The sequence below is a fragment of the Podarcis pityusensis genome, assembly GCF_964106645.2.
Source record: "Podarcis pityusensis genome assembly, chromosome: 15".
NCBI lineage: Eukaryota > Metazoa > Chordata > Lepidosauria > Squamata > Lacertidae > Podarcis > Podarcis pityusensis.
In genome coordinates, this window is record NC_138040.1 from 11,943,688 (window position 1) to 11,957,101 (window position 13,414).

The following is a 13,414-nucleotide window of genomic DNA, read 5'->3' on the forward strand; positions in this document are numbered from 1 at the left end:
CCCAAGAGGGACAGAGTGTATTTTAATTACAACCCAGAGCGTTCCACCTCTTCAAACAGCTGCCAATTTCTTGGAGGTCTGGTGAACTACCGTTTAGGAATCTTATGCAGAAATAACTTAAGACGAGTGTGCAGGATCAGTCCACCTAGTCTAGCATCCTTTTCTCACAGTAGCCAGGCCAAATGCCTAAGGGAGGCCCGCAATCAGGACTTGAATACAAGACCCTTCTCCCCTCCTGCGGGTTCCAGCAACTGGCATTCAGAAGCACACCAGACCGTGAGGGCAGAGTATAGCCATTGATGGCTTTTCCCAATCTTTCTGTGGCAAGTAACTTAAACTAGATGGTGTGTTGTGATGATGTCACATTGCACACACCTCAAGATGAATTTGAATACCCCGGGAAGGGGCACACAAAGTACTAGGTAAAGGTAAAGGGACCCTTGACCATTAGGTCCAGTCGTGACCGACTCTGGGGTTACGGCGCTCATCTCGCTTTATTTATTGGCCCAGGGAGCCGGCGTACAGGTCATGTGGCTAGCATGACTAAGCCGCTTCTGGCGAAACACAGCAGCACACGGAAACACCGTTTACCTTCCCGCCGGAGCGGTACCTATTTATCTACTTACACTTTGACGTGCTCTCGAACTGCTAGGTGGGCAGGAGCAGGGACCAAGCAACGGGAGCTCACCCCGTCGCGGGGATTCGAACCGCCGACCTTCTGATCAGCAAGTCCTAGGCTCTGTGGTTTAACCCACAGTGCCACCCACGTCCCACACAAAGTACTAGTGGACACAAAGTACTAGTGGACTTACAAATAGTTTTTGAAGAATTGAAGCCAAGTAGGGTTATTTTTTGCAAGCTGGTAAGTTTTTATGAACCATTTTGCAGAACGAATCGACCTCATCCCTAGCAGGGGACATGGCCTGGATGGAGACTGTGTGGCCTGGGGAGGGCCCTGTTCAGACCCCAACCTGAGGTTGATTCCCCGCCTCTGCCCTATGGGATGCCCACAAGCAGAAAATGAGAATGATCGTCCTTTCCCACTGCATTCAGATGCATTCTGCCTCTTGTCCTGAAGGCAGAATCCATCATGGCGGAAGGCCCATCCATTTTAAGCACCATCATGCCACTTTAAACAGTCATGGCTTCCCCCAAAGAATCCTGGGAACTGTAGTTGGTTGAGAATGCTGAGAGTTATTAGTAGGCCCCCTGCTCCCCTCATACAGCTACAGTTCCCAGCAAGCCCTTTCCCCAGGGAACTATGGGAGTTGCATACCCTCCAACATTTATCCAATGAAAATAGGGACATCCTATCCATACCCTCCAACATTTATCCAATAAAAAATATGGGCATGACCAGTGCTATTTTTCTAGAAAAAGAGGTGCCAGAACTCACCACGAACACCTCCCTCATTTTCTTAGAATGCCAATGGCGCCCACCTGAGAGATGCCGGAACTGAGTTCCAGCTTCCTATTCCATACCCTCCAACATTTCTCTGATGAAAATAGGGACATCCTAAGGAAAATTGGGGCATTCTGGGATCAAATCAGAAACCAGTACGGCTTCTGTAAATCCAGGACTGTCTCTAGAAAATAGGAACAATCGGAGGGTATGGAATTGTACCTCTGTGAGGGGAACAGGGACCTCCTAACAACTTTCAGCACCCATAACAAACTACAGCTCCCAGAACTTCGGGGTCGGGCATGGCTGTTTAAAGCAGTATCGTAGTGCTTTAAATGGATGGTGCAGATGCTACTTCTAAGATTGCTACTTCCTCAGAGCAACATCCCTTCTACATGTTGGGGAAGGCCGTGACTTTTAAAGTGGTTTGATACTGCTTTAAATGTGCTGTGTGGATGGGACCTAAGCGCTGGTCTACAGAAGCTCGCTGAAATGGGCGAAGGGAGGTGAAGAGACCTTTGCTCAACTCAGCGCCGGATGATGTTCTTCAGTTCTGTTGACTCCCACAGTGCTCAGATGTGGGGAAGGTAAGCTTATGAAAGGAAGTTCTGGAAATTGCAGCGAATCATCCGCTTCCCGGAGAGCTAAGGAGGCCAACTTGCTAGAAAATGCCCTAAATGCTAAGGCTACAGCCAGCGGTTAGAGGAAAAACCTCGGAATGTCTCTGTGGCTTCCAAGGGCAGGCTACTCTATTTGATTGAAAGTCCTGCGGGCTGATGTTTTGTATTTTTAAAAAAAAAAATCAGCAAAAAAATAAAATGTTTTAACTGCTTGGCAGTGCTCAGTCAATTCCTTTGGTTTGGAAAAGCTTTGCAGCAAAGTCCCATAACCGGCGTTTCAGAAAGAAGCTCATAAAACCAAGAACCTCTTTGCCATGGGAAACATGAGCCCAGATTTATAAAGGAGTCACTGCCAGGTTTAGATTAGGGTGGAGGGTTGGTTTTTTTTGCTTTCAGTTTGGAAAAGATTGAAAATAAAGGCATGTTAGAGCAGCGTGTGAGTTTGGGATTTCTGGACAGGCTTTTTGGGATGTGTGCTTGAGAGAGGGGAGGCACAAAGACATGGACCAGTCCCCTTGTGTTAAAATTATTGTTATAACGGGAATGGGGTTTTAACTTAGGAGGGTGCTGTTTTATTTGGAGGATGGGGTTGTTTAAAATTGTTGTCAAATGTTATATGTTATAATTTGGATTCTTGTATTTGTATTTGCAGGCTGGAGTATTGTTTAGGGCAGCCTTTCTCAACCTGTGGAACCCCAGATGTTGTTGAACTACAACTCCCATCACCCCTAGTTAGCAAGGCCAGAGCTCAGGGATGATGGGAGTTGTAGTCCAACAACATCTGGGGACCCACAGGTTGAGAACAGCTGGTTTAGGTGATTTTTGTTGAGGAGTGTATTGTTTAGTATGGTTAATTGTTTTGATTATTTGTTTTTGCTTTGTATATTGTAACTTTGTGTTATGAGTCGCCTAGAGACCTACAGGTATAGGGTGATGTACAAATATAATAATAATGTTGAATATGCTAATTAATACATATACATGCAAACATAGAAATTTCAGGGGTAATGGCTAAGCTATGGAACTTACTCTGACAGGAGGCAGTGAGGGCCACCAATTTGGATGATTTTTAAAAAGGAATAGATAAATTCAGGGAGGTAGATGTCCGGAACTGGCAGGACACAGAGATGAATGTGCACCAGGGGCAGGGGGACTGGAGTCTGACTCAGGAGGAGGGGCAGCAATTTGTGGGGAACAGTTCCATCCAGGAGACAAGAATCAGAGGCAGGGGGAGCTTCAGAGCTGGAGGGTGGAACACAGGGTGGCTCAGAAGAAGAGGCAGGTCAGGCAAGTGAAGGGCCAGGGGCTTCCACACAGTGGTGTAGGAAGGGGGGTGCGGTGGGTGTGGGCCGCCCCAGGTGTCATCACTGAGGGCGGTGACAAAATGGTAAAAATATGTGTTTTTGAAAAAACAACTCCCACACCCACTGCAAGGGTGGTGCTGTGGGTTAAATCAGAGCCTAGGACTTGCCAATCAGAAGGTTGGTGGTTCGAATCACAAAAGCAGTCAAATACAGTGGTACCTTGGGTTAAAAACTTCATTCATTATGGAGGTCCATTCTTAACCTGAAACTGTTCTTAACCTGAGGTACCACTTTGGCTAATGGGGCCTCCCGCTACTGCCACAGCCGCGCAATTTCTGTTCTCAGCCTGAAGCAAAGTTCTTAACCCGAGGTACTATTTCTGGGTTAGCGGAGTCTGTAACCTGAAGCGTCTGTAACCCTGTACTACATTTCCTGTTTGCCCAGAGTGGACTCACAGGGGAATGTTGCTCCAGCCAGGAGGACTTCCTGTCACACCTGGTCTGGAGCATCCTCCCCTTGTGTGTGACCAGGTAGATGGGCGTGACCCTGGCAGACCCTATAAAGGGGCCAGTCATGCAGCCACCTTCCTCTTGACTCTCTTGATCCCATCTCTTCTCGGTGCTTTTGCTGTGTGCTGGATCTCAGCCAGCAGCACATGGGCTCATCCCTCACAAGAGGACGTAACTGTAACTCTGTAACTGTAACTAAAAGCTAAAGCCCGCCTTCAGGATTATACTGTGAACTGAATGTAAGTAAACCTTACCATTGCTTTCTAAAAGAAGACTGTTGTGTTGTTATTGTTTTAAGAGGGGATTTACCAGGAACAATCCAATCTGGACAAGCCAGACTGGATTGCTTAACTCAAATGATTCTAACGAAACTATCAACTAGCTTCATGTGATGTAGAATGGAATGTGCTCTGCTACTAGCTCACTAGCATGAGTCAGGAAGGATAATATTTCATCAATATATATCCACTCCTACTATCCTCAACATTCCCACACCAGGTAGCACTGTCAGCTGGCTGAAACCCTGGAGAGCTGATGCCACACAGGGCAGGCAACAGGGCAAGTTTCAGTATAGGGTTGTATCCAATGCTAGTCCTACTTAGAGTAGACCCATTGGACTTAATGGGCATGACTAGGTTTGTGAATTTCAGTGGGTCTCCTCTGAGTAGAGCTTCATTGGGCACAACCCATAGATGCCTGAGGATGTCATGTGTTGACTCCAACCCTGGGGGGGGGGTCTCATGTCTAACTGTAAGATCCTCAGGGCAGGGACCTAACTTTATTTATCTGTAAACGGCTGCGCACGTTGCAGCTGCAATAGTAGCAGAAGGAATTTCTCTGGCCCACAGTGGGAGGCTGCACCAGCTGAACGTTTCCCAGTCATGCAGGAATTGGTGCTCCAGGACGTATCTTCCAAGAAAGGGGACGGTCGCCCTACCAGAGCCTCAAGATGCAGCCTTCTCCCCGTTGAATTCTCCTGGATGCAAAAGGTGGAGCCTTTTCCATTTCCTGCTTTTGTCTCAGGTGATTCAGAGAGAGGAATTTGTGGTGGCAAGTGTGTGTGTTGCATCACGGCGAGGAGTTTATGAATGGCACACAAAAAAAACCCCATGAATTACTGCAGCATTCAGTTAGGTCCCTGACGGCAGACCTCATTTGCTGGGTGTTATTTTTAATGCACTTTATTACCGAGGTGAAAATAGAACGAAGAAAGAGCGAAAATCACAGCCAGGGAAAAGGAGAGCCTCTCCCCTCCCCAACAAACTAAAGAAGGGGCAGGCAGCCGAATGCAGGAGTGTGAATTCTGCCATATGTGTGATTTTTCTCTCTCTTTAGCAAATGACGTAGGTTGGAGATCTTCCAGCTTCTCTTCTGTTGCTGTGGGATTCTCCGCGGAGCCGCTCCCTCCATCCTTCGAGCTCCTTCCTCCCCTTTGCTGCCAATCATGGTAGGCTGAGTTTGACTTCTGGCAGGGGTTCAATGCTGTGGTGTCAGGGGACCCAGTTCACTGATGCCCAAGTCACAATCGCCCAGTCACTGAGGTCCCCAGTGCTGGAGAAACTCTGACCTACAGGGCCTTCCTCTTTGGCCTGTAGGGTCATGTTGGTCTACCTTCCTAAAACCTAACATTGCAATACATCAAGGACCGCTTCTCTCCATATGAACCTCCCTGGACTCTGCGGTCATCATCTGAGACCCTTCTTCGGGGTCCAGATGGCGGCAACACGAGAACGGGCCTTTTCTGCAGTGGCTCCCCATTTGCGGAATGCTCTTCCTAGGGAGATTCGCCTGGCAGCAAGTGAAGAATATTAGCATTATTTGGTTATCAAGCACATTGCATTTAGGGCGGTTCCCTTCCCGAGCCGAGAGGGCACAAAAGATCCATAATTGAGAAGATCCATTTGGGGGCACTAGACAGCATCCTAAAAAGCAGAGACATCACCTTGCCAACAAAGGTCCATATAGTTAAAGCCATGGTTTTCCCAGTAGTGATGTATGGAGGTGAGAGCTGGACCATAAAGAAGGCTGATCGCCAAAGAATGGATGCTTTTGAATTATGGTGCTGGAGGAGACTCTTGAGAGTCCCATGGACTGCAAGAAGATCAAACCGATCCATTCTGAAGGAAATCAGCCCTGAGTGCTCACTGGAAGGACAGATCCTGAAGTTGAGGCTCCAGTACTTTGGCCACCTCATGAGAAGAGAAGACTCCCTGGAAAAGACCCTGATGTTGGGAAAGATGGAGGGCACAAGGAGGAGGGGACAACAGAGGACGAGATGGTTGGACAGTGTTCTTGAAGCTATGAACATGAGTTTGACCGAGCTGTGGGAGGCAGTGGAAGACAGGAGTGCCAGGCGTGCTCTGGTCCATGGGGTCACGAAGAGTCGGACATGACTAAACGACTAAACAACAACAACAATTTGGGGGCACCACACATTATGAAAGATTAAGTCCGCCCTAGTATGATGTATAACTCCAGTTTTGCTAGGTATTCCAGATATTTTTCTGGCAGGTCTTGGTGAAATTTTTTATGCGTCCCCCATACTCCAGGAGTTCATGCAGAGTTCCTTGGTGGTTTGAAGCATCCCCTGTCTCTATGCCCTCCAGCTGACGCATGGTGATGCTTTGACATCCCTGCACCAAATGTCATAGCAGAGTGAGAACCGGCTTGCTAGCATTGCTCCGATGCAATTTCACTTGCTTTGAGAGCCTCTCTGTCCTGCAATACACAGACCCACACGCTATGATCCCCTCTCCTGTGCAAGCGTCACACGTTGTCACTCAGGGTCAGAGAAAGGTCTGCCTTCATTCAGCCAGCGGACTGTTGTGTCGAGACCCTCCTCAAACATTTGCAGCAAGGGAGAGTGACAACTGGTTCCCTGGAAGCAGACTGCGTGACCATGGGCTGCTTACTTTCTCTCAGTTCAGGCCTTCTTCCAAGGGGGCCAACAAATAAAATATAGGGGGAGGCCCCGCCCCGCAGAACTGATCAAAATACACTATTTGAATGGAAGATCACTAAAGAATTTATTTATACAGTTGTACCTCGGGTTACATACGCTTCAGGTTACAGACTCCGCTAACCCAGAAATAGTGCTTCAGGTTAAGAACTTCAGGATGAGAACAGAAATTGTGCTCCGGCGGCAGCGACAGCAGGAGGCCACATTAGCTAAAGTGGTACCTCAGGTTAAGAACAGTTTCAGGTTAAGTACGGACCTCCAGAACAAATTAAGTACTTAACCCGAGGTACCACTGTATATGCAACTACGGCTGCACGAACATTATTAGCACAAAATTGGAAGGAAGAAGGTGTCCTACTTAAAGAATTTTGGCAAGTTAAATTAATGGAATATGCTGAAATGGCAAAACTGACAATGAAACTAAGAGGAAGAGACGATAACGAATTTGAGGAAGATTGGAAGGACTTTATTGCATATTTTCAGAAGCAATGTACTCAGGTTAATACATTAGCAGGGTTTTAAGACTACTTGTAATTTTATTTTGAATGGACAATAAGTAATTCAATGGTTTATAACTTTACAATGGACTTGCAGTGTGTTGATAAACAATGGAACCAAGGAAGGGAAGGGGGAAGTCAATTTGTTCTGCTTTGTTTTGTCTTGATATTGTTATTGGTTTATTTTTGTTATTTTTGGAAAATTAATAAAATGTTACACACACACACACACACACACACACACACACACTATTTGAATGGCAATGCTCATCAGCTAGAGGGGGTGCTGGCCCCTTTAAGGGACCTCAGCCCTCAGGAGTTGTCTCCTGTGCCACCTAGAATTGTGGAGTGGGAAGGGACCCCAAGGGACATCTAGTCCAACCCCCTGCAATGCAGGAATCTCAAACCAAATCATCCATGACAGATGACCATCCAACCTCTGCTTAAAAAGCTCCAATGAAGCAGAGTGCACAACCTCCCACTGGAGTCCGTTCCACTGTTCCACTGCTCTTGCTGCCAGAATAGTCAGACAACTACAGCAGAGGCTGGTCCATTGAGGTGCATGAAGCCTGTGTGCGTACACACACGCTTCTGGGCCTAGGTGGCTGGCACCCCTCCCTGAGCTTGTGCTCCGAGCTGAACTTTTGGAGCAATGGGTGGCCGTGCCTCAAAAAATGGCAAATTAAGTGAGCATACATGACGTACAATTAAAACACATCCCTCTTCTCCAAATAATCCTACGAACTGTTTGCCCCTTGCAGGGCTCCAGTTCCTAGAAAGCCTAACAAACTACAGTTCCCATGATTCTTTAGGGCAGGGGTCAGCAACCTTTTTCAGCCGTGGGCCAGTCCACCGTCCCTCAGACCTTGTGGTGGCCCAGACTATATTTTGTGGGGGGAAATGAATGAATTCCTACGCCCCACAAAAAACCCAGAGGTGCACTTTAAATAAAAGGACACATTCTACTCATGTAAAAACACGCTGATTCCTGGACCATCCGCGGGCCGGATTGAGAAGGCTATTGGGCCGCATCCGGCCCCCGGGCCTTAGGTTGCCTACCCCTGCTTTAGGGGATGTGTGCTTAGTTTAAATCAGCCTTTCTCAACCTGTGGGTCCCCAGATGTTGTTGAACTACAACTCCCATCACCCCTAGCTAGCAAGGCCAGAGCTCAGGGATGATGGGAGTTGTAGCCCAACAACATCTGGGGACCCACAGGTTGAGAACCACTGGTTTAAATGCATGCTGTGTATGTAGTCTAACGCTCTTCTCCAGAGTTGGTAAGCTCCAAAATACTTGTTTTGTGTTGGTCCTGCCGTCCACTCTAAATCTGATCATCCCTGGACCTGGCATTCGAAGGAATCCATATCATTTGATTTTCAAGCATAAATAAGCACCTTCTTCTAGGGGCTTTCTGGCTCGAACTCCAAAGGATAGACATGAAACAGAGTATTTTTGCCACTCCTGGCCCTTTCCTAGCGGGAAACATCTGTACTGTGCTAACAGGCCTGGCTACATTCCCTCAGAGAGAAACAATTTACACTTCTGCCAATGGGCCTTTAGCAACTAAATTAATTAAGCTAATGGATACTTATTGAAAAACGTCTACTTGGCTGAAAGGGGGAAAGCAGGCATAAATAACAGAACAGGAATCTGTGGGATGACATTGTGTGGAGATGGCCATAGCTCGTCAGCTAATTAAAGCAGTTTCTCTCCAAACTTTGAGTAGAAGATGCTTAGCCTTTTCAGAACTTAAACACCATTTCTACAAGCAAAAGGAGCTATTTTCCGGTGGGGGGCGTCAATCACACACCAGCAAATTCAGGTTACATCATTATAGATTAACTTATTATTACTATTTATTAAATTTGTATATCGCCCTTCATTTAAGAAGAAGAAGAAGAAGAGTTTGGCTTTGATATCCCGCTTTATCACTACCCGAAGGAGTCTCAAAGCGGCTAAGATTCTCCTTTCCCTTCCTCCCCCACAACAAACACTCTGAGGTGAGTGGAGCTGAGAGACTTCAGAGAAGTGTGACTGGCCCAAGGTCACCCAGCAGCTGCATGTGGAGGAGCGGGGAATCGAACCCAGTTCACCAGATTACGAGTCTACCGCTCTTAACCACTTCACCAAGCTGGCTCTCACAGGGCAGTCCACAACATAAAAAGGAGAACAGGTCTGGTGCAGCAAAGTCAATTCTCCCCAAAGAGCAAACATTTTGCAACAAGGACAGTGACAGGAAGGGTGGAATAATCCTGGCTTTGAAACAACGTCATCTAACATCCCTGCAAACGTATCGGAATGAAAGCTCATTAAATGGCCAATGCTGTCTAGTCTCCCTGCAAAGCAAATCAGGATGAACGCTCAATAAACAGGCTATCTGGAAGTAGCCTCTGGTCAACACTTTTGTGCTGCTTGCACAAAGCCACACCTTCCTTCCTTGAGGCAGGGGTTTGCATGGTGTTGATTGGCTAGCCCTTGTGTCCGTCATGAAGCCACCTACCCACCCATATCATCTTAGAGCATTACGAGGGTAATAAAACACCAAGCATACATTTGAGCAAACTTGGAGGAACTTGGGGGTGGGGGGAAGCAGCAGACAGCCCTACTGGCGCATGGGAAAGGTGACCAGGGGGACCAGAGACTCTGTGAGACTTATTACAGGAGCAAAGTCATGGGGTTCAGGAGAAGTCATTCCACATAGCAGAAAGATCCACCATTGCCTCTAGGGTTGCCAAGTCAGGAGCATCTCAGACCCTTGTGATGTCATAAGAGAGGCCCCTGATGATGTCACAGGGAAGGACCCTGGAGATGGAGGTTAATTGGGAGAATGGAGCAGAGGAGGATAGACCCCCACACCCAGAGTTTCTATGCTATAATTTCCAGCCAACTCCTACAAAGCTGAATCTTGCAAGCTGTGTGTAGTCTTCTTAATATGTTGTTGTTGTTGTTGTGACTCTTGCTCACCTGGCAATTCAAGCCTTCCACCTGCCCCCTGGAGGGTGGCCGGGCAAACCTAGAAAATTCAGGTCAGACCTGGAGGTCTGGCAACCCTAATTAGTTCCTATTTGTATCAAAGGCAGATTTAGGGCAGCGTGACTGGTTGCCCCACACAGGGCTCCCAGCTGAGGGGGCACCTTTCCTCCTCTTTCCCAAAGCCTAGTAAGTACAGTGGTACCTCGGGTTAAGTACTTAATTCATTCCAGAGGCCTGTTCTTAACCTGAAACTGTTCTTAACCTGAAGCACCACTTTAGCTAACAGGGCCTCCTGCTGCCACCGCACCGCTGGAGCATGATTTCTGTTCTCATTCTGAAGCAAAGTTCTTAACCCAAGGTACTATTTCTGGGTTAACAGATTCTGTAACCTGAAGCGTATGTAACCCGAGGTACCACTGTACTTGCTTTAGGAAGGCGGCGTGAGGGCTCCTTCCCTGTAAGTACTTGTCCAGCTTTGGGAAGGGGCTGGGGTGGATATAGAGGACCCTGCCAGAGCCTCATGGCTCCTTCCCAGAGCCCAGCACCTCGCTTACCCGACTTTGGAAAGGCAGCACAAGGGCTGGTGGTGGGCATCAAATTTCAGCCTTGCACAAGGCGCCATATTACCAAGGTCCCCCCCTGTTTGTATGAAGTGTAAGACTTCTCCCCACACACTTCCAGGCATTTCTTTGCCTAAGGACTAGGAACATGAGTGATGGTTGATTTCTAAAGCAGTGGTTTAGACCACAACGCTACCCACTCAGCCCCACTGAGCCTCTTGGGCTTGCTGATCGGAAGGTTGGCGGTTCGAATCCGGGCAACAGGGTGAGCTCCTGTTGCTCTGTCCCAACTTCTGCCAACCTAGCAGTTTGAAAGCATGCCAGTGCAAGTAGATAAATAGGTACCGCTGCAGCAGGAAGGTAAACAGTGTTTCCGTGCTCTCTGGCTCATCACATTGTGCCAGAAGTGGTTTAGTCATGCTGGCCACATGACCCGGAAAGCTGTCTGTGGACAAACGCCGGCTCCCTCAGCCTGAAAACGAGATGAGCGCCGCAACCCCATAAGTTGCCTTTGACTGGACTTAACTGTCCAGGGGTCCTTTACCCCTTTTTAAAGCAAGCCAGCCATGGTTTTCCTCATGCTGCATTCTGCACCTGATACTAGAATCAACGCATCAGAAAACACTCTGTATGTTCCTCCAAAGTGCCTGGAAGGGCAATCCTGGATGCAGTTCCTTGACCATAAGCCCTGTTGAACACAGTGGGGCTTTCTTCTGAGTAAAACATGCATGCAGTCACAAAGACTGACAGTCCAAAGAAAGGCATCTTGCCGGATCCAAATAGGGCTGTGCTGAAATATTTATGCACACCCTAAATAATAGATTGGGTAGTGGCAAAAAAAGAGAGACATCTCATTTTATGTACGTCTTTGCTGTCATGTTTCATTTTTAGCACTGGAGCAGGCACAATAGTTTACGGAATGTAACAACTACACCCCCATCCGAAGCAAAAAATAATAATCCCCCCTCCTTTTTTTTAGTGTCCATCTTTTCAGCTTTTGCTATTCCTCATCCTAAGGGGAAGAACCACATAGCTGGGTCCAGACGCTCAGTTGGTCAACGTCAGCATTTGCCTCACGTCTTATTTGTGGACACCTCTGCAATTAAACTCTCCAAATCATCTGCTCCATTTTGCATTATGTTGACCCACTTTCCGGCTGTTCGTTAATAACGTTTGTTGTGCGGAAGGGGGTCCCGATCACTCGGTCTTGCTAACGCAAAGCATGCACGGAAAAACGGGGCCCAGGCCTCACACACCCCCAGGGGACTTGCACACCACCTAGAAACCTCCAAAGATGGTACAGAGGTGAGGCAACTCCAGGTGTGCAGGGTCAGTACTGCTCTCTGTGAGACCCCACCAACCTGGTGCAAAAATCACACACTCAAGAGGTAGATCATTATGAGCCCAGGAATTTGTTTTGAGTATTAGAACTGGATGGCACTCTCAGTCCTTCTGCTCCAAAACCCACTCCTGGTTACCCCAGGCATTCTTCATTTCAGAGGCTTACCGGAATGACACCTCCACCTCCGCAAATTTGTCATTTTGGTGCACAATTTTGCCTAATATACACACTTTTGCAAAGTCGTTTCCCGTAAAAGAACGCATTCTTCTGTTGTTTTCATGAATGTATGCATTTAAACACGTGTGCATTTCCCCCCTATGCATTTCTTGAATGGAGAACTGCCTTGTGAAATTCAGAGAAGTAAAAAATTTCAGCGGGTTGCTGTGTTTCGATCCCTGGATTGTTCTGGAAAGGGCAAATTGGACAAGTTTGCCTTTCGAGGTGAAATGAGTTCAGTTTCTCCCTCACCTCTCCCTGCCAGTTCACAATGGGCTGCCCTGTCCTGCGGTTCTGTTGAAATCCCCACCCTTAGTGCTATTTAGCTGGAGAGGGAAAGGAAGTGGAATGGAGTATCACAGATGGGGACAAGGCTGGCTGCTGGAACCCTGAGCACTCCACGCTACAACATTTTGCTGCAGCGCCCATCCTGGTGTGAGCTTATAAAAGGGACCAGCTACCAAATTCTCGTCACTTACCCCCCAGCCATTACTCCTCCTTTAAATCATTTCTCTCCCCACCCACACCTTTAAGCCTCCACAATGTTTCAAAAATCACTTGGTCTGTGATTATGCCATTCCTGACGGTTGCCACAATAATCCTCCAAATTCATTGCACTGAACCTCTCAGGGTTCCTTTCAAGAACTGCGCCTTAATGAAACCATGTAGGTTTGTTCGGTATTGCAGACTCCTGGTGGTTTCCTAATAGCCAAGTTGCTCCAGCATTAGCGTCGCCGAGTTCCTTTTGTCCTCACGGTCTGATTATGCCTGCTAAGACATTACAGCAATTTTTAAAAGCAGGTTTGATGCCTCTGTGGGGAAAAGAGAGAGAGAGAGCGCAAGAACACTCCTGAGCGCCACCAAAATGAACAACTCTCTGCATGACATTGAAAGGCAAAGGCATTTCAAAGGGAGGGAAAAGAAAGCGTGTAGCAGGTTTCGGGAGCAGAGCAGCCCACGAAATCTCTGGAAGCAAATAAATTAGGGTGTGGGTATTTTGACATTTGAAAGGGGGGAGAGATATAGACTAG

The 13,414-nt window shown here is 47.6% G+C and overlaps 1 long non-coding RNA gene across 1 annotated transcript; it reads left to right on the plus strand.

Moving 5' to 3' along the window:
- The first annotated feature begins 10,113 nt into the window (after positions 1-10,113).
- On the plus strand, positions 10,114-11,944 carry LOC308464438. Its single transcript, XR_013980043.1, has 2 exons — positions 10,114-10,206; positions 11,805-11,944. It is a non-coding gene; the product is annotated as an uncharacterized lncRNA (long non-coding RNA).
- The last annotated feature ends 1,470 nt before the right edge of the window (positions 11,945-13,414 follow it).